Genomic DNA, 21,070 nt, shown 5'->3' on the forward strand with positions numbered 1-21,070 from the left:
AGGGACATTTTACATTGCTGTGGCTGGATCTTATCTTCCTTATTTTCCATACAAGTTCAGTTCTTCTTCTGACAAACTTTGGGGGCGATTATTCTGAGACCACACACGGTCCAAAAATTGTTTGAGACTAGGTTTTGTATGATTTTATTGATGTGTGTATGGCCAGTTTGTTCTAAGCCAGCAGTAATTAAAACAACATGGCAGCAGGCTAACCGGCTGCAAGGGGTATTTGATCATTAGGGGAGCTGGTTGTCATGAGTGTGCATAGAGAAGCTGGTGAATTACTGTTAGTGTTGCCACCTTTTCTACAAAAAATACCATTCCTTCTCTTGTTGGTAGCTATCTTGTCTATTAGTACTGTTGGAATCAAATTTCAGTTTTATTGGTCAGGCCTGTAAAATAACTGCTGGGAGGCAACTCTATTCATTATATGTCAGGTAGTGGATAGAAAGTAGGGACGCACCGAATCCAGGATTTGGCCAAGATTATGCTTTTTTCGGCTCCTGGCAGAACTGAATCCGAATCTTAAAAATCACGTGACTTTTTGTCACATAAACACGGAAGTTAGAAATTTAACCCTTCCGTATCCTAATTAGCATATGCTAAAAAAAAAGTGCATTCGGTGCATCCCTAATAGAAAGCCAGCGCGCCCTGGGTGGCTTGACTGTTTTCTGGGTTAGGTGGAGTTTAGGGACCTATTTGGTTAGGACAATCCGATGTGGTTGAATTAACAGAACACTAGGGAGCTGTTTTGGTCCTGCACTAATATTTTTCCTTCAACTCAAGCTATCCCAAGAAAGAATAGTAACGCAGTTATATGCACAGACTAAGGGGAGGATAGGGCCAGCAAGCTACTTGTCAGCAAATTGGGAGATAAGGTCAGAGTCTGTAGCCTGAACAGAATCTGATCTAAAAGGGCAGAAGTCTTTTGAGCACCTCATTGTTAAATGTCCCTCATTAGTAAAAGCCAGTAACTAGCAAGGGATTTTTCAGGAATGACTTTTCTATTTAATTAAGCTACCCCTTAAATAGGGAAACAGTTTCAGGCACAAACATATGGGAGGCTAGGGCTAGCAAGCTTTTGGGGCAGCAAAACGGGAGGTAGGGCTTAAGTCTGTAGCTTGAACCAAATTCCATTTAAAAGGAAATAAGCTTTAAAGTGCACCTATCATCCTCTCATTTTTCCCCTGTAACCTATTTTTGGCACACTTCTGCAGAAATTGGATTACACTCACTTCTGGGAACTGGGTTTTACAGTGCAGTGCCTCCACCTAGTGGTCACTGAGGAGCACACCTCAGGGGGATTCCACTAGAAAAATAAATCACACACAGTTTGCAGAAAAGATAAACTTTATATAGCAATTTAGAAAAATGTAATCACTGTAAAAGGCAAATAATATGACCCTGCTTTGGGAAATGCATGTTTCATTTAACATGCATTTTAACTAAACTTTTGGCACAGTCTCTCCTAGGACACAGTCCCACACTTCTTTCCTGGTGGAAATACCCTTTCCCAGTTCAGTCTCTGGCAAAGTCCCTTCCCCAAGAGTTCTTTAGTTTCCCCTGTAGTGCTACCTGCCCCAAAGTACCACTCCCTTTGGATAGGCAGTTGCTCCACATTGCAGGCACTCGATCAACACCTGCCCTCACACAGGGAACATACAAGGATAACAACAGAAACCCACTGGCAGTTTAACAAGATGCAGAATGCTCTCTCCATTTAGGCTGGAGCTCAAAAACCAGCTGAGCACTCTGTAACCTTTCTGGTTACTGGCAGTGCAATCACCTGTCTGCTGCTCTCTGTTCCTCTGGATCGGGTTCTCTATGGCTGGCACTGCAGCAGGGGCCCTTTAAAAACCTGCCAACCCCACCCTTGGTTTTGGCTCCAAAGCCAGGTACTCTCTGGATCCTCCTTTTCTTCCATAAGTGCACTGGGGCTCCCAGCCAATCGGGTTTTTCTCCAGTCTTCCCGCTAGCTCATTATGCACATGCGCTTGATGTAAGAGTCTTTTCATCGGCGTCGTGATTTTTTCGTATTGAGCAATAGTAAACGGCGGAAAAACCAATCCGTTTTTTTCGCGACGGCGACAAAAAAGTCGTATTGGCGACGAAAAAATTGCGGGACATACGAAAAAGTCGCGACGGTGATGAAAAAGTCACAAAAATACTGATCATTACGAAAACCCGCGTTCGGACGCTTTCGGTCCATTCATGGATTAGTAAATCTGCCCCTTAGTCTCTAAAAATCTCCACACACCCAGCAGTAGACACTAGTACAGGGGTGGGCAAACTACGGCCCGCGGGCCACATCCAGCCCGTTGGCCTTTTTAATCCGGCCCGCTGACTCCGGGTCCCTTTAAATAATTTCTGGGCCCTGATTGGTTGCGCTTCGTGCGTGCTCGTGCGCAGGGGGCGCAACCATAAAAAAGGATGCAGCGGGGAGCCGGGGAACAGACTCAGCGGAACGATGGAGAGAGCTGCAGGTCGGAGAGATGGAGGATGCTGGTGGGGGGGGGAGCTGGTGGGAGGACGTTGGCCCGGCCTGGCCCGCCTGTGAGTAAATGTGGCCCCCGAGCCAAAAACTTTGCCCACCCCTGCACTAGTATATATAAGATACATTTCAAAGGCTCCTGAGGTGAGCATTATAAGTGCAAGGACTGAGCAAAGGTCAGACTTTTAAAATATTTTTCCTTTGTTTTTGTTTTTTTTTGCATTCAGTTTACCATTTTTACTTTTATTTTGAATTAATAAAAGTGAAGTTTTAATATATTAGTGCATCATTCTTCCGAATACTTAATGTAGCAACATTATCCTTTTATGGTACAGGTATGGGACCTGTTATCCAGAATACTTGGGACCTGAGGTTTATGGGTACAGGATAAGTAAACCATTAAAATTAGTTGATGTAAAATTGATGAGACTCCTATTCTAAGCACTTTTGCAATTTAAATTATTTATTGTTTTTAATTCCAAGATTTTAAGTGTTTAAAGTACTATTAATATAAATGAATATTGTTACAACCGCATCAGCTACTGGTCACGTTTCACAAAGTCAAGGATGTTGTCAAGGAAGTTGTAAGGAGAAAGATGGCTGGGCTAATGTTCTTCTGGTTAGAAAAGACATGATAAAAGTTATTTGAGGCTTTTTATGTTTCTCCTAACCAGAAGAACATCAGGCCAGTCTTTCTCCTGCCAACTTACTCCGCAACGTCCCTGCCTACTTAATGTTAAATGAACAGTAGGTGGTGCTGCTGTAACAAAATGCATTTCCCGCACCTGCTTTTTCAGTTCAGATTTTTTTTATAAATGTTAGACATTTGTGAAAATGAGTTTGTTAGAATTTTACAAGCATTTAAGTACAACAAGACAAAGAAAAAGAGAAATAAAGAAGACGAGAGAGAAGAGCCTGGGGGAGAAGATGCATTCAAGCACCAAACACCATTAAATACAATACAAGACTAAGACTATTCCTGCTGTTGTAGCCAAGTTTCCAAATTTTGTCACTTCTGGGCACCCCCTAATGAAATATACCAGCCCTTGTTTGGGAAGGGTTTCATTGATTAGTATCTTCCAAAATGCCACTTATTGTACAGTGCTGCGGAATATGTTGGCGCTTTATAAATAAATGTTAATAATAATAAATTGCGGCATTTAGGACATTGATCAGAGGATCTCCTGATATATTTTGGACAGTGCTACTGTGTAAAGTAGACTCTATGAATAAACTTAATCTGAATGTACCTGTCCCTGGCTGATATAGTGAGTTGGGGCACCCAGTCTCTTCCCACATCTCCTCATCTACGTATGGTACGTACGGTATGTCTTATGTCCAGGCCTGGATTTGTGGCGAGGCCACAAAGGCCCGGGCCTAGGGCGGCAAAAATGCAGGGGCGGCATGCCGCCCCGCCACAATGAAATTGTGAAATTTTCTCCCATACGGAGCAATGGGGATTCCTTCCCACTGCTCCGTATCAGAGTTTAAATGGGCGCGCATGCGCCCTGCGCGGCGGCGGGGAGGGGGTGGTACGGGGAGAGAGAGGTTTGTTTGCGCATGCGCGCGCATGGAGAGGGCGGGGGGCGTGAATGGGGGGGCGGCCTTGGGGCGCCCGGATTTGAAATCCGGCGCTGCTTATGTCCAGTTTTGCTTAGTTTTGAAGAGACTATTAGGTTGCAAATTTATCAAAATGGCATATAGATATGTCACTGTCTTAGATAAATCTGGTCTACGAAGGTATGCCTCTAAAGTTGTCTCGGTTTAAGAGAGTGGACAATGGGAAAATTGGAAACCTAAAAGCGTGCCTTAATTGGAGATACCGGAAAAAACCCCGCCATTGCTCACGTTGTCATCTCAGGAACCAGTGCAAAGTGGGGCAAAAATTTATTATCTCAGTTCAGGATCCATGTTGACCATTCTGGATGCCCACCATGGGCCATTTTAAGAGTTTACTGGAAAGCTTTCACGACGCGGGGGTTGTAGTGTAGTGGCAGGATATTGCTCTATAAGGTAGGTTAGCCAGTGCTTCCAGGCCAATTACTGCTGCCTCCACCAGTGGGCATAAACAAGCTGGCTGGCTACTAAGTGTACTGAAAGGTTGGGTAGGGCAAGTCAACCTTTAGGTAGTGGCCTACAGGGCTGAAGTGGCTTCTGTTTTATTATTACAGAGAAAAAAGAAAACATTTTTAAAATTTGAAATATTGTATTAAAATGGAGTCTGTAAGAGATAGTCTCCCAATAATTTGCAGATTTCTGGATAACGGATTTATGGATCTGCTTTTCTTAGCCTGAAAAAAAATGCAGGTTGAGAGCAGTGGAACCAACACTTGGTGTCTCCTGGCGCTTAACTGCAATTCCCAGCAAAATCAGTCATCAAGTACTGAGTGAGAAGTGGAAAATATTTATACAGAGTTACCTATTACCATGTTCTCATTAAGTGGATCCTTCATCACATTTTTATCACGCAGAAGCCCTAGTACTTGTTTCTCACTTTGAAAGCCTCTTATTGCTATAATAGGGCATTTCCCACCCAGGAAGAACTAAAGTAATGGATGGGTGAAGCTAACTAAAAGCCACTTAGGGTAAGATGTTGGAGTATTTCCCTCGAGAATTACAGTACTAGTGTTTGGCAGTATAAGCACACAGCTCTGGGTGCACTTTGTATGATGTAGAGACTACACCTGAAACATATTTTGAAATAATTACACACAACAGTAATCTAATTAACTTTAATTTTTTAACAAAATTTGTTTTACTTTTTTGTGTCAAAATTTAGAATACCAATTAATGGTATCCGAGATAAATTGATGATGTTTTCAAAACCGTTCGTTACCCAAAACTGTTATTTTATTGAAGTTTAAACTTAAGGCCTCATAATGCACACTGTGGGTTAGGTTTCATAATAGTGTTTGTTTTATCTGTATTGTATGCCGAAAGTCCTGGGTTCAATGCCCAGTAAAATCAAGCTGTGAAGGGTACTTCTGATAGTTTCAAATCTGTTCATTACCATGGTTCAAATTTTCAAAGCTAACATGGAAATTGTTGTTTTAGGGCAATGACACACTAGGCAAATAGACGCCCGCAACAGACTTTCTGTAATGCGGGCGACTAATCTCCTGCATATGTTTCCTCACTGGCAATAATGTGAATCACCGGTGGGGAAACATACACGTCGCTTCAGCTTTGCAAAGTAGCCTGAAGTAGCCTCTTAAAGAAACTTCAAGCTACATCAGAAAGTAGCTGTGCCATGTATCTTTCTCATTATTGCCAGTGGGGAAACATATGCAGGAGATTAGTCAATCACAGTAAAGGGGATCTATCGCTGGTGACTGATTGGCTAGTGTGTCATTGCCCTTATAGAATTTTCAACCCAGGACATTCTAAGGTTGCACACAGGTTTAGGTTTCATAGTATAGTGGTTATCATGTCTCTTTTATGTGCAGAAGGTCTTGGGTTCAATCCCTGGTAAAACCACACCTTGTAGGAGGTTTTTGAGATTATTTCATTAAAAAAATGGTCAAAAACACATAAAGAGAAACAATTGGAATAGTTTCTAACTCCCCAAGTGCAGATTTCATAATGCATGAAATAGGTCAAAGAAGAATATTGTTGTGTATTCCTATGTGTATTTATCTTATCATTGTTGTTGCGGAATGTCTGGGTTCAAGCCCCAATGAAACCAAACTATAAATGGAAAACATATGTTGGAGAACTGTCACAGGTGGCTAATTGGCTAGTGTGTCATTGCCCTTATAGAATTTCCAACTTAGGATGCCTTAAGACTGCTAACAAGGATAGGTTTCATAGTGTAGTGGTTATCACGTCTGCTTTACACGCAGAAGGTCCTGGGTTCGATCCCCAGTGAAACCATTCCTTGTAGGAGTTTTTTGACAATTTCAAAGATATGTAAACATTTCAAGCCTAAAAATCATAATTATGTCTCAGGTCACCTTTAGTCAAGTATTTCACTGGACTAAACATACTTAAAGAAAAGAAGTAGGCTACTAAGCTACTCTGGATTATTTTTCCATAGGATCTCTTAAACAATTACGTTGGAGAATAAAAAGGTACAAGATTTAACATAAAACATTACTCTGAATAAAAATAGACAAAAAGACATGAATGGAATAATTTCTACACAACTCCCCAAGGGCAGATTTCACAATGCATAAAAATTGGTGTGTATTCCTATGTGTTTTTATTTTATTTATGTATATGTGGAATGTCCTGGGTTAAATTCCCACTAAAACCAAACTGTTACTAGGACTTCTGACAAACGTAGGAGATATATAAGCACTTTAATACCCAACAACCACAGTTGAAAAAAGAAGTAGCCTAATGAACTGCTCTGGGCTATTTTTCCATGGGACATTTGCAAAAGATGTGAAACAATGAGAGGTTATAGGATTTAAGGTTTAAATTAAAGAAATTAAAAAGGTCAAAACTAAGAATAGCAAAAAATAGAACCACAATTATATAAGAGATAATATATCATACTTATCGTAATTTTCTTTTCCTGGAACAAACTCATGGCAGTGGGTCACCTGTATGTATGTATCCATGCCCGACAGGATTGGACAGATACTAATTAGCAAAGCAATTAAATCCTACTCCTCCCCCTCCACCTTCAGTTCTAACTTCCCCAAGTTAGAATAGGGAGGGATAGTGACCCACTGCCATGCCACTGCATAGGGAGGGATAGTGACCCACTGCCATGCCACTGCCCATTCTTTTCTCAGAGTCCTTGGAATTAGTGGAAAAGGAGGAAAAAGGTAAGCTAGAAAAAGCCTCCAAGGAATGGAAAAAGCAACTCTTTCCTCTGCCTGGTGATCCCAGGTCCTGGAATGGAATCTGAACGTCTTCCTGTTGTATGTCTGTTCTATCTCCACTGGACCCCATCTCTTCTCTATTTGGAGGAATATCTAAGGATTCAGAAACCATTCTGCTGGGTGAATTTTAGCTCTTCTCAGATAATCCGCCATTATATTCAGTTGTCCTGGAATATATGTTTCAGTTAGTTGGAGATAGATTGCATTCTACCCACTGTAAAATCTTCTCTGTCAGCTTCATTAGGGACGTGGATCTGGTGCCCCTCTGTCTCTTCAAATAACTCACCACTGTTGTGTTGTCTGAATGAACGTTCACAGCTAATCATTTCAGATGCCGCCGGTAGGCCTGAAAAACCTCCCAGACAGCCTGTAGCTCTCGCAAGTTCGAAGACCATCTCCTCTTCTCTTTCTACCTTAAACAGTGTACTGAGTGGTTGCTGGCATCTGTTGTCAGGGTTTGCCAGTGGGGCAGTGAGAAGCATTTCCCCTTCTTGAAGATGGAAGGATGGAGCCACCACCTGAGGCCCTCCTTGGTCTTCCCTTTCAAGAAGATCTTCTGTTCAAGGTTGAGAGGGTCTTTGAGCTGCATCTGCAGCTGCTGTTAGTTTGCCTATAACACTGAGACATTCCTTCACCATACAACAATTCTTCCGTCTGAAAATCTATCATTACCCCCAGATACTGAAGACACTGAACTGGACTCAAATAGGATTTGTCAAAATGTATCTTCCAGCTGTGCTCCTGTTGAAATTTCCTGCTGCCTTAGCACCCTGGTCACATAAAGGGGGGCCCCTGGGCAGCGGTTTGGTTACGACCAGTGCTCACCCAGGGCTTCAACCAGGAAGAGAGAGCCTGAGACCTGGCTGGAGTAATCACTTAGGGTGAGTCTGACATCCTGATGTGGCGACAGAAAAAAGAACTGAAGGTGGAGGGAGAGGATTTAATTGCTTTGCTAATCCGTCCAATCCTGGCGGGGCAGGGATACATACATACAGGTGACCCACTGCCATGAGTGCAGTGAACAGAAAATCTGTTCATTACCATGGTTCAGATTTGTAAAGCTACACAGATACCGTTATTTTATAGAATTAGATGCCTGCAACAGACCTCCTGTGCCGCGGGCGACTAATCTCTTGCATATGTCTCCTCACTGGCAATAATGCGAATCATTGGTGGGGAAACATACGTGTCACTTCAGCTTTGCAATGTAGCCCGAAGTAGCCTCTTGAGGAAACTTCAAATTACATCAGAAAGTAGCTGTGCCATGTATCTTTCTCATTATTGCCTGTGGGGAAACATATGCAGGAGATTAGTCAATCGTGCTAGAGCAGTGGTCCCCAACCTTCTTTGTGCCAAGGACCGGTGGCAAGCAGGTAAAATTTTCCAAGGACCGGGGGGTGGGTGGGCGGAGTGCGCGCACGCTTTTATACGCGCATATTCAGCGCGGCCAGGAACAAAGGCGGCCCACTAGAAAGCAGCCCGCGGACCGGCGGTTGGGGACCCCTGTGCTAGAGGATCATCGCTCGTGACTAATTGGCTAGTGTGTCATTGCCGTTATAGAACTTTCAACCCAGGACATCCTAAACTTGCACACAGGTTTAGGTTTCATAGTGTAGTGGCTATCACGTCTGCTTTACACGCAGAAGGTCCTGGGTTCAATCCCCAGTGAAACCACTCCTTACAGGAGTTTTTTGACAATTTCAAACAAAAAGATACTGTATATACTCGAATATAAGCCGAGGTACCTAATTTTACCTAAGAAAACTGGAAAAACTTATTGACTCGAGTATAAGCCTAGGCATCCATTTCTTTTAACACACCTGCACTCTAGCTTGTGCAAAGTAGTAAGGGCAGCACCGGATTACTTGTCCAACCGGCCAACCATCTAAATGTTATCATTTAGATGGTTTGCATGTAGCAGTACAGTGATATCCCGGCTCCTGCAATGGCTGCTGTCTGTACCACAAGCACAATCACACACAAAACCAAAACAGTCTATCTGGGTTGTATAAACATAATAATCATTTCTTGGTCTGCACACTCCTTTAGGGTTATGGCACTTAAGGTGTTTTGATTTCCACGTGCCACCACAACTCTTTCTATTCTTATGCCAGTAAATGTTTATGAGTGACATGTTTACATGTTAAATGTTACTCAAGCACTTTCTCTTGTAGTTACCGGAGAACAGCCTGGGAAATTTCTTGGTGCTTTTAAGTAACAGAGATTAATATAGCCGTTGTGCCATATTATCCCGCTCACACCCCCCAGTGCAAAGGCAGCCCTATTACCTCTCTACAGACATCTGGCGCACCCAGAGCATTCCTGTTGTATTATCTCCCCCCCCCCCCCCGAATGCACCGAATGCTCGGTACACACCTGGAGCCTGTAGAGAGGAAAATACAGCCTGCCTTTGCACGACGGGGGGGTTCAAGCGGGATAATACAGGAGTGCTCTGGACGCGCCTGATGGCTGTACAGAGGTAATATGGGCTCCCTTTCGTACTTGCTCAAGTATAAGCCGAGGGTTCCTTTTTAAGCACATTTTGTGTGCTGGAAAACTCGGCTTATATTCGAGTATATACAGTATGTAAACATTTCAAGTACAAATGGAAAAAAATAGTATTTTTTTTTAATTCCCACAACTTTTTCGTACTTTGCGACAATTTGTGCGACAAAAAATTGTATTTGTCACAACGAATACAAAAGTTTAGTTATTCATTCAAGCTTCGGTATCATGACATTCCTTGGGCCAGGTTGGAGCTGCAGTGTGCCATTGAGCCCTATGGGAGACTTTCCTTGGGCCAGGTTGGAGCTGCAGAGTGCCATGAGTCCTATGGGAGGCTTCCAAAAACATGCACTGAAGGTTCAAGGTCAGAAAGTTTTTCCAGCCGTTTTCGATCGTGCAGATACGAAAATTTCAGAATATTAGAATCGTACCACAATATTTTCGTACGACCACGATGCAAATGTTCACGCAATTAACGCACATCAGAAATTTTCGTATTTCGGCTGAGTTTTTCCCAAACGTACTTTTAAAAGTCTGAAATTCAGACTTAGTATGTCATTGCCCTTTCAACCAAGAACATCCTACAACCGCATGCAAGGATAGGTTTCATAGTGTAGTGGTTATCACGTCTGCTTTACACGCAGAAGGTCCTGGGTTCAATCCCCAGTGAAACCCTTGAAAGGGACTTTTGACAATTTCAAACCAAAAGATATTGGTGTTAAAGCGGACCTGTCACCCTAAGAAATAAGTCCAAATTATTTTCTATATTGTTAGTTGAGCAAAATAAACTTTACTTACTCTATATAAATAATAGAAACCTTGTTTCCTTCCGTCTTGGAATTACTCAATCAAAGCAAGCAGGCAGGCACCATTTTGTGGACACATTGTTATTAAGGCAAGATTTGTATCATGCCAAAATCTTGTTTATGTGCCAGAATGGGGGACCAGATGCCCATGCACTGGCTACACAATTAGAGGGTGAGGAGGGAGGGGGAAAGTGAGATGTGCATTGACATCTAGGAAGTGTTGAATGGAAAGCTTAAGTTATTGTCTGCCCCGCCTCTATGCCTAAGGCATAGAGGCGGGGCAAGCAATATATGATTGACAGCTGTGATTTTTAAATGCCTTTATAATGGGTTTGGATGTGTTAATATAAAAATGAATTTGGGTTTCATGTTTAATTTGAACAGGACTTTTATTATACAGATTTTCATGTCTGGGTGACAGGTCCACTTTAAGGGTTAACCAGGCTAGTAGTTATATGGAGAGCATGTGTTACATGCAACTCCCTTTCATAGGATGGGTCTTCGCTTTAGGTGGAAGAGACCTGAACGGAGCTGAGGGTGTAGTTGGACTGCAACTCACTGTAGCTGTGTAGTGCAGTTGTAAGAATGGACGCCAGAAAGGTTCTTGCGGTGAACTATTAACAAGTTTATTGTCCAAGACAAGGAAATGATGATGCAAGGTTATCATATACTCACAATACAAGCAGAGGAGGGGGTGGAGGGGGTTATTCTTCCCCTTTACAGAGCGCTGGTAAGGCCCCATCTAGGATATGCTGTTCAGTTCTGGTCTCCAGTGCTCAAACGGGACATGATTGAGTTAGAGAGGATCCAGAGAAGGGCAACTAAGCTGGTAAAGGGTATGGAAAGTCTCAGTTATGAAGAAAGACTGGCCAAGTTGCGTCTGTTTACACTGGAGAAGAGGCGCTTAAGAGGTGACATGATAACTATGTATAATTATATAAGGGGATCATATAATAACCTTTCTAATGTTTTATTTACCAGTAGGTCCTTCCAACGGACACGAGGGCACCCACTCTGTTTAGAAGAAGGGAGGTTCCATTTAAATATTCTGAAAGGATTTTTTACAGTGAGAGCTGTGAAGTTCTGGAATTCCCTCCCCGAATCAGTCGTGCTGACTGATACATTATATAGCTTTAAGAAGGGGCTGGATGGATTCTTAGCAAGTGAGTGAATACAAGGTTATGGGAGATAGCTCTCAGTACAAGTGAGGGAATACAAGGTTATGGGAGATAGCTCTCAGTACAAGTGAGGGAATACAGGGTTATGGGAGATAGCTCTTAGTACAAGTTGATACAGGGACTGGTCCGATTGCCATCTTGGAGTCAGGAAGGAATTTTTTCCCCTCTGCGGCAAATTAGAGAGGCTTCAGATGGGTTTTTTTTGCCTTCCTCTGGATCAACTAGTAGTTAGGCAGGTTATCTATAGGCATTATGGTTGAACGTGATGGACGTATGTCTTTTTTCAACCCAACTTACTTTGTTACTTACTATGTAGATGCAGATGGTAATAGATAGCAGTACTTTCAGGGTCGGACTGGGGGATGAAGGGCCCACCGGGGCTCCCGCACCTGGGGCCCTGCAGGTGCCCCTGCGTCCCCTAATTCCCCCCCTGCAGAGGCCCCCTTGACCCCCCTCGCAGGGCCCCCCACCCGACGTCCTCCCCCAATCGCGCGTAATATAACGCGTCAGGGGAGGACCGGTCGGGCTGGGGGAGTGCCAGCAAGGGTCAGGTCCGACACTGACATCCATACAGACATACATTGATCAGAAAGTCTGATAAGAACCACATCAGGCTATGGATACGCCATCTAACCTGATTGGCTCAGTTTGGACCCCCAACCCTATATACAAGCACAGTCTCTTTTATTTACATGCTAACATTTATCCTTCCATCTATTTCTCCTCTTTGTACTCATGCAGAAATAGGGAATGAGCATGAAACAGGCCAAATGGTCAGGAGCAGGAGGGCCCACTGACACCTGGGCCCACCGGGAGTTTTCCTGGTATCCTGGTGGGCCAGTCCGACACTGAGTACTTTGAGGAACAAGAGAGGATGCACACTGGTTTACCCCACCTCTGTAGGTAATCTGGGCAGGGTAAATGCACCTCTCAGCTTGGCACCCTTTGGAAACAGTCTGAATAGATACCTTGTTCCTCAGGTTGATAACCCCTAGCGTGAGAGTCCTCCGTGAGTAGGGATCAGGGTTTATTCTAACCTGTCTCCTATCTCTACTCCGTGGCCCTACTGCTGAAGCAACATTGCTGGATGGAAAGAGTACTTTCAGAGCTATTATCCTGTTAGAGCTGAGCTGCTCTTGCTAAATAAGCCTGACTACCTCACTCTCCTAGAGAGTGCTATGACAAATCTGCTGTCTGCCTAAACCTTGTTCCCGGGGCTCTGTCCCCGACTTCTCCAGTGTGGATGTTGTCACTCTGGGGTACAAATGGCTTCTGGGGTCTACAGTCTGCTCCCAGGCTCAGATGGAGCTCTGCTTGGGAAACAGCACGCAGCCAAAAGAGGAAGCCACTCCTCCTTGCTAGACACTATATCAGTCTGCAGGGGGCATGTACAACCTGGCTAAACCTATAAGGAATAGCGTTTTAAACTGTAACCTGAGTACAGGGGCTTTACCCAATAACAATAAACGTGTTAAGAGGTAGGGTTTAAAGCCATAGGGAGCTTAACCCTATGGGTCCCTACATTATGTAAACATTTCAAGCCTAAAAATCATAGTACTTCTGTCTCAGGTCACCTTTAGTGAAACAGCCTTTGGGAGACAATGGGAGGTTATAAGATTTAAAGTGTAAATTACAGAAATAAAAAAAAGTCAAAACTAAGAAAATCAATGAATAGAATCAGAAATATATTGCTGATGTTTTGAAATATGTTTGTTACCATGGTTCAAATTTTCAAAGGTAATGTGGAAACTATACTTTTTTTTAGAAATTTCAACCCTGGACCCCCCAAAGATGCACTTAAGGTTAGGTTTCATAGTGTAGCGACAATCATGTCTGATTTATTTGCAGAAGTTCCTGGGTTCAATCCCAGTGAAACCTTCCCTTCAGGAAGACTTTTGACAATTTCAAACATTTCAATCTTTAAAATCATAGTTTTGTCTCAGGTCACCTTTAGTCATGTATGTCACAACTAAATACATTTAAAGAAAAGGAGTAGGCTAATGACCTACTTACTCTGGATTATTTTTCAAAGACAAATTTCACAATGCATGAAATAGGTCAAAGAAGAATATTGCTGTGTATTCATACATGTCCGCTGTCATGGTTTAAATTGTTTAACTCAGAAACCGTAGGCAGCTCAAGAGCTACTCTGGATTAGTTATCCATAGGACATTAATTATGTAGTGCAGAACTATGTAGAAAAATTAACTGGCAAAAATATGTTGCTTATTGAATTGATTCGGATTTCTTGTCCGGGTGCCCTGAGGCCGCCCCAATTCTCCAACCCCCCCCTCCCCGTGCATGTGCATTCGCGTGGGTATACATTTAAACTCAAATGGAGCAGTGGGGAGAGGTCCCAGTGCGGCGGGGCGGCATGCCGCCCCTAAATTTTTGCCACCCTAGACCCGGGTCTTTGTGGCCTCGCATGGATCCGCGGAAAAATTCAGCACGTAAAAAAAAAGTGGTGCACATAAAAAAAAAGAATTGTCACGAACGTCATTGTTTTGACACATGTGTTACAACTAATGACGTGAGCAACCATTTTTTTTTTGACGCGCAACATTTTATGCTGTTTCGTAAGTCTTTTGATAGATTCACAGATTTTTTGCCAAAGGAGAAATGGGACTGATTCACTCATCACTAATTGTAAGCCCTACAGACCAGGGTCCTTTTTGCTCTCATGGCTTTTAACATGGGTCTCTTAATGTTTCTTACTGTGTAAATTGTATTGCAATGTTTGTCCCACTGTGTACTGAGAAAAGTACAGTGCTGCATACACATATCACTATATAAATAAAGTTATACATACAGTGCATACATTCATCTCACCAGTTTTACAGAGGTACAAAACAATTCAGGTTACTCTTTCAACGCATTCGTTTCATTCATTGTTTAAATATAACCACACCGACACATAATTACACATAAGGAGATCAGAAAGGTGCAGGGTTTAATGTATCAGAGTACTGATTAAATGAGAACATATAATTGTATGTGTGTGTAGCACATTGAAAAAAATTACTTACAGTATACATTCAAATTCAGACTTATGTTAGTTATAGGGATGTTTTTACCTCCTCCATTTTAGGGGCATAAACAAGACTTCTAGTTGACATAAAATATACAGTATGTAACACTACATAGATATGAAGTCAACAGCCTTAAAGACATTAAAAACAATGGCTATGATTTTGTTTCGGAACTATGCAGGTGTCAGGAAACCAACAGGCCACAGCATACCATCAGGGCCCCCTGGCCCCTTTTAAGAGACAATATACCCCCCTTTTTAATATAAGCTCATTCAGTAAAATTTATGTAGAAAAGGTGAATACACAGATTTAAACTTCTATAAATAAATATAAATGTATATTCTTTACAAACATACTGTACCTTATGCCATACAGGAACCCATAATTGTTTATCTAGGTGCACAGACACCAGTTCCCCATCCCACTTAAGACCTCGGCTTGCAGTAATACGGAGGCTGAGAATAAGCCCCTCCACTGGCATCAGCCTTCTACCTTGCTGCACTTGGAACCACTACATCAGCCCAGGTGCAAGGACACATGGAGGATATTGGCTCTGAAATGCAAAGTCTAGATTTTCTTCACCAATATCTGCTGTGTGCCTGTATCCAGCTTGCCACAATGGTGCAGGCAAGGGTGATATCAGCATAAGGGCCCCGTGTGGCATCAGCCCTAGGCTTGTGTGCAGGCACGCGCAGTGGAATGAAGGTCGGGCTGAAAATGTCCGCTTTTGTGTTTTCAGTCTGACCTTCACTTCCCTGTATGCGCCTGCATGCAAACAGAAGCTGTACTTTTAAGCGCAGATCAACTGAGCTGGGGTTGGTGGAGCTTTTTTTAAGCCTGAAAAAAAATTCAGCCAAGAAAGAAGCTCCAAACACTCCGGACTTCGGATAAAAAAACTCTGTCTTTATTGATCCATTAAAAGCAAAGGCCTATTCTTTCTTGGCTGAATTTTGGGATCACCCCCAGGCTACGGGTTCGGGGCCCTGGGCACCCGGACCACTTTGAGACCCGGGTGAGTGAATTTGACTTATGGATTATTAGCTTTTACAGCGGTTTGACTTGATTTCAACGCATGTGTGAGGTTCGGGGTGTTTACACCCGGACCTTAACATTTAATTTGGTACGATTTTCGTTGTTCACACAGCTTTCATTAGTTTGCTTTTTTGATTATAGTGTATATTTGAATTAAACATTTCTTTTCCTTTTTTGCTTTTTTGAAAAAAAATTCAGACTGAGAAAAGTGGAGCCAATTCTCTGTGTGCCCTCAGCCTTACAGGCATTATAATCCTAATACTAGATTGCCACATGTAGGGAGAGGCATTTTCATGAAATTATTTGCCTGCGGGTATTGCAGATTGGGAAATTTCTTGAAGTACAGGTTTGGGATCTGGTATCTGGAAAGCTGTTATCTAGAAAGCTCCAAATTATAGGAAGCCCATCTCACAGATTCCATTACTGTATAAGCATTCTAAAAAATGATTTGATTTTTTTCTGTAATAATAAAGCAGTTCCTTGTACTTGATCCCAAGTAAGATATCATTAATCCTTATTGGAGACTTTATTTAATGTTTAAATAATTTTTAGTAGACTTAAGCTGGCCATACATGCACCAATAGTATTGTACGAAACCTCGTTTCATATGATATTCGGTGCGTGCATGGTGGATCGACAAGGTGGCCGATATCACAAGAGCGTTGGATTTTGGTTGTCTTGTCAGTTGGGCAGGACAAAAGATTTTGATCAGGCGCCATTGAAGGTTCCCGAGCAAAATCTACATTTAGGGCTAAATGGTCAGGCGGTGGTAAAATCCCTATTGTTTCTACCTCCATATCTGATGGTTCAGCTGAACATCAGTGGAGCATGGGAACGATCTTTCATGTGACCAACTTTTCTACATAAGCCCAGCTAAATAAGCTAATGTACAAAAGGTGGCTTTATTTTCCCTTCAAGGGTTTAGCAACGACCAAGGAGGAGGATGAATTGAGAATACAGGCAAGCAGTTACTTGAAAACAGACACTTCTGTAGCTTTATTGCAACAAAAGTAAGGGAAAAGACAGGCACTGGGATAGGGAAGGTAAAAAGGCAAAGCACTGACACAGAAAAGGTTATCAAGTCAAGGCAGTAGGTAGGGAAGGAAAAAGTAACAAGCAGGGTAGGCAAGGAAGTAAAGCAAAGCCCACAACAAGGCTCACAAGTAGTTACCTAATGCAATTCAAATTCTAGGCAATGGGCCAGGGCAGGTAGTGAGCAAGCAGGTTCAGGAACAGGCAGATCAAGGTTATCAGGAGCACTTACCACAGACAAAGTGACCAGCACAAAGGAAACCAATGACCTGACCAAGAACCACTGACCTTGGTGGTCCATTGAAGGTCTGAATATCACACCATCAGGTGCACTGATGCCACGGCCTGCAAATCCCTGCTGTCTAGAGGACTTGCCGATGTAATTGAACTGCATATTTTAACTCCCTGCACCACTTTCCTCTTAAAATCACAGGTCTTCTATGCTTCAAAAGGTCTTTAGCCTTTAGCTTGTTATGTAACAGTTGTTTTCTTTAAAATGCTGCAATGGGTTAGTTATCTGCAGTGTAGGGCAGGTATTAAAATATCTCACTGGTGGTGCTTAATGGTCCTCATTTCCTAACAGCACCCCCCACTCATTTTTATATGATAGGGCTGTCTGCTAGAAATAAAATAAATGGAACTTTTATTATTCTTATTTGGGAATTTCTGTTGTGTCACCTGCAAGGTTCCCTTTTTTATTAAAATAATGTAGTAGTTTGTAGAGAAAGTCTGCCATGACTTGAATGGCCACCTAATTATGTAGCTCCTGCCCCAGGGAGATGAAGAAAGCAAACCCACAGACATATCCTTGTTGGAAAACAGAAACTCACAACCCACCTGAACATGGGGTGCCAAAAGGATAAAAACAACCTAGGCACCTAATCCTAGATATGGGCAATCAAAGCTCAAAATGGCATATCCATATCAATGTCCCTTGCTGACTTATGTAGAAGAATATCAGCTAAACTGCTAATAGAAACACTACCACTTTTGTTGGCATTTGATATTTTGATGCAAAACCCAAATCAGTGCCATAAGGCCACTCACAGGAAGCCGTGTTACCAGGTATGCAACTACGCAGCCAATGGTGCAAAGCTTTAGATGAGGATAGTGTGGTGCCAGCATTAGTCTATCATTTTTAATGAAGAATTTTCTCTAGTAAAAAAAAACAAAAAAAAAAAACATTAACCTTTCATCTGTAGATCAGGAGTATCAGCAGATTACAGTAGAGAAACATATTTGCTGCAGACTTATTCAGAGTAAAACATTAACCAGCTTGCTTGCAGATGTGAATTTCTCAGCAGCTCACATAAAAGTGATAAGTTGTATTGACTATATTTAAAAAGCTGCCACTGTCACACAAAGCTGGTGTACAAAGGGGGTCATTTATAAAGTTTGTGCAGCGCATATTTTTTGGCGCAAATGGTTGTTTTGCACTGCTATGCTGTCTTTACTTTACACAAAAATTCACAAATGAGATTGCAGTTTGCGTGAGCATGCCCCCTGTACATGTTTATTGTGCGTGAATATAGCGCCGCTTTTCACTTTAGTTATATAAATTCACAATTTGCAAAATCAGTTTAGTGAACTTTTTTTCTGTGCCACCAAAGTTGTGGTGTAAGTTGCACGCAAAGTGTGCACATAAATAAACACAATTTGAGAATACACCATGTTTAAAAAACTTTTTGCACTGCAAATAAAATATTTGCTATTATGTTTGCGCATTAAATGCACCAGTCTTGTTCAACTTAATAAATATAAATACAGGCAGGTGAAATATCTTCACTGTGCGGATAATTCCACCCTGCATGAATTTTACAAATGCCCCCACGGTGTGTATTCAGGCTGAAAGTGATTTTGGAACAAAACGCTGATGTTTTCTTCACAGGTGATTTCAAGTGATTTAAAAGGCATCCTTTGAAGCTGTGAGTTATTGTGCAAAAGCTCATACCCACAATATGTAAGAGCAATGATGTATTGCCCCCCCCCCATTATGCATTACTATGGTGATGTAGTGTTCCAAAATGTATTTCCCAGGACTTCCCTCTTTATTTCCCCAGGTGTTTCTGACACGCAGTAACTCTGCTGTTTACCATTTAGCATGATATAATGGTACAGCTTGTTTTAGAATTTTAAATATTTAGAAGGAAAAATTTGATTCCAGATCTTTGCTGAAATATCTAAACACTTCTTTTTTTTAAAAAATACAGGATTAAATAACCCATGGCATTTCCTGTTCCACACAGAACTGTGACCATCAGTATTTAATATATAACTGCAATTTCTAATGTGCTATACCCATCTCCTGAATACTAGAGTGATAAACTATTGAGTACTCTCCTGGGGTCTTAAGGAATAGGGATGATCGCTAGGGGGTGCCAAAATGTTATGCACCCCAATTATTGTAATCCCTTATAGGATACCCTGGCCCTGGTGATTCTGTTTACTGAAAAGTGCACCAATCCAAGGTACTGTTGCAGGAGTGCCACGCCACCATCAACTTCTCCTCCTGGATCTTCTTCTACGTTCTGGCCAAGGGCTGAAGAGAAGATCTACTAAGGGTGAGATCATGACCTGGTGCTCCTCAAAAGTATGCAAAATCCTTTACTTAACTCACTGCGCACAAAGTTGAAGGCATCTAGCCTATTTACAAATCAACCTAGACAAGTACCCTGGACTGGTGCAGTTTCCAGTGTACAGTATCAGTATCACCAGCCCAAGGTATCAGGTAAGGGATTATAATCACGTGGGAGATGGCATTAACCTCATAGCATTCCTGGTCTTTATGTAGACTTATAAATAGACAGATGTAGACAGACAAATGTTCTTAAAGTGATACTGACAGCCAATTATTTTATTTTTTTTTACACCTGCTGTTGTGTTTTAATTTGTATCACCTTTAAATTCCTTATAAACTAAATCTGCAAAGTTTTTTCACTTCATAATTATGGTAGCACGAATTACAGACCCACGGAGCAGCCATGTTGGTTCCCCTCTTCTGGGTTTTAACTGAAATGCCTCCCAAGTGAATAAATATGCCCAATCACAAACCTGCAACGCCCCTTCAGCTTTCTGCTGGTGTGTGACAAGCTCAGCTCCGTTGTTTATGTGTAATGGGGAGGGAGAGCCCTTAGAACCAGGCAGGCAGCTATGGGAAAGCTTAAGCTGGCCTGCTATTTAATTCTTCGTGGGAAGAGCACGGGGGGGCACAGCCCTTTAAAGTAGGCTGGCAACGGAAAGATCAATCCTGCCTGCTATCTAGTACACAACACCATGCAATGCTATGCGAGGGAGGGAGGGGGAACTCTTTGAAGCAAACGGCAAGCTGAATCCTCCCAGTTTATGATGTTGGGTTGCCAGTCGGGTTCAGGATCTTCAGTAAAATTTATGTAGAGAAACAGGACTTTTAGGAAAAACCAGTCAACATGACCAATAGGTAGGTTTGGAAGTAGGTTCATATTTTTATAAGAAATGTTTTGGTGTCAGTATCACTTTAATCAGGTCATCAAACCTCCTGTGGTGCAACCAGAGTTCAGGTCAGCAGCCTTGAATAGAGGCCCATACCAAAGATAGACAGGACAGATGAAAGACTGAAAAAAATGTATACTGATGTGTGAGAGCAAGGTGTAAGAGATATAGAAATATATAGTTAGGGATAGGAAAGTTAGGTAGAGGGAGAAACTAAAGGAAGATAGCAGTTAAAAACTACAATTAGAAATATAACAGCAATAGAGGATAAAGACAAATGCAGGTCTTGAGCTAAAAATCCAAGCCTGATCCCATACAGGCCACATACTGTAGGAATACTTTTAAAGTTCTCTTCTAATTTAGTTGTTCTTTCTTGTTTATATGTGCAGTAACGTGTATATCGGCATTCAAGTTAACATAATGCAATTATCAGGGCCGGAACTCGGGGTAGGCAGAGTAGGCATCTGCCTAGGGCGCAATCACTGGGGGGGGGGGGGCGCACATTAAAGGGGAAAGATTATTTTTTTTTTTCTTAAACTAGTCTGTCCGGCAGCCTTGGCCTATAATAAACTGCCCGCTACCTGCTCCAACCCACCTCTGGCATGTGTGTAACTAGTGTAGTGCTTACTCTAATCGGTAGCTCCCCACCACTCCTAACAGTAAGCTCTGGTTTGAAATAGAACTGCAAACATATCCA

The 21,070-nt window shown here is 42.2% G+C and overlaps 3 non-coding genes across 3 annotated transcripts; all 3 read left to right on the plus strand.

Annotated features, from left to right (window-relative positions):
- The first annotated feature begins 6,291 nt into the window (after positions 1-6,291).
- trnav-uac lies at positions 6,292-6,364 on the plus strand. The gene has a single exon. It is a non-coding gene; the product is annotated as a tRNA-Val (tRNA).
- Positions 6,365-8,924: 2,560 nt separating this feature from the next.
- trnav-uac lies at positions 8,925-8,997 on the plus strand. The gene has a single exon. It is a non-coding gene; the product is annotated as a tRNA-Val (tRNA).
- Positions 8,998-10,430: 1,433 nt separating this feature from the next.
- Positions 10,431-10,503, plus strand: trnav-uac. Its single transcript has one exon. It is a non-coding gene; the product is annotated as a tRNA-Val (tRNA).
- The last annotated feature ends 10,567 nt before the right edge of the window (positions 10,504-21,070 follow it).

The sequence above is a fragment of the Xenopus tropicalis genome, chromosome 1 (genome assembly GCF_000004195.4).
Source record: "Xenopus tropicalis strain Nigerian chromosome 1, UCB_Xtro_10.0, whole genome shotgun sequence".
Taxonomy (NCBI): domain Eukaryota; kingdom Metazoa; phylum Chordata; class Amphibia; order Anura; family Pipidae; genus Xenopus; species Xenopus tropicalis.